Source organism: Galeopterus variegatus, unplaced genomic scaffold, assembly GCF_000696425.1.
Source record: "Galeopterus variegatus unplaced genomic scaffold, G_variegatus-3.0.2 Scaffold48160, whole genome shotgun sequence".
NCBI lineage: Eukaryota > Metazoa > Chordata > Mammalia > Dermoptera > Cynocephalidae > Galeopterus > Galeopterus variegatus.
The window spans coordinates 1409-2307 of NW_007774271.1; the positions used below are offsets into that span (position 1 = coordinate 1409).

Sequence of the window (899 nt, forward strand, 5' to 3'; positions counted from 1 at the left end):
TCCACCCAGGAGGTCATGGATGCACCTGGCAATCTGAAGGGTGTGGGAAGGGAAAGCTAGAAGAAGGGAAGCCTGGGAAAGGGACCCTGTCCCAAGAGAGGATAAAAGGAGATAGTTTTTTTAAGGCTGTGTAGTACCGAGGTAAGAATGCTTGATATAGTCACTCTGGAAAATAGTTAGGCAATTTCTTAAAAAGTTAAACATAAATTTATCGTAAGACTCAGCAATCCCACTCCTGGGAATTTATCCTAGAGATATTAAAACAGGTTCACACAGAAACCTGTGCAGGAGTGCTCACAGCAGCTCTACTCACAATTGCTCCAAACTGAAAACAACCCGGATTGTCTTCTATAGGTGAGTGGAAAACTGCACTGTGGCACATCCATGCTACGGAATGCTGCTCAGCAATGGCAAAGAACAAGCCATTGATACACGCAGCAGCTTAGATCTCAAATGCATTATCTGAGTGAAAGAAGCCATTCCTGAAAGGCTACTTACTGTATGATTCCATTTATGACATTCTTTTCTTTTCTTTCTTTCTTTTTTTTTTTTGGTGGCTGGCCAGTACAGGGATCGAACCCTTGACCTTGGTGTTATCAGCACCACACTCTAACCAACTGAGCTAACTGGCCAGCCCCTGTAAGACATTCTTAAAGACACAAAGACAATGACGGAGAACAGACAAGTGGTAACCAGGGGTTGGGGGAAGGGAGGGTGTGATGATAGAGAGTAACATTAGGGAGTTTTTCGTGATGATGGAATGGTTCCATAACTTGACTGTGGAGGTGGTTACATGACTCTATATGTGTTAGGATTCATAGAACTCTACACACACGCCCCCAAAAGTCAACTTCACTATATGATAATTCAAAATATTATTTAAAATTTTAAATACTTCC

General features: G+C 42.2%; 1 non-coding gene across 1 annotated transcript; it reads right to left on the minus strand.

Annotated features, from left to right (window-relative positions):
• Positions 1-558: 558 nt before the first annotated feature.
• On the minus strand, positions 559-632 carry TRNAI-GAU. The gene has a single exon. It is a non-coding gene; the product is annotated as a tRNA-Ile (tRNA).
• Positions 633-899: the final 267 nt, after the last annotated feature.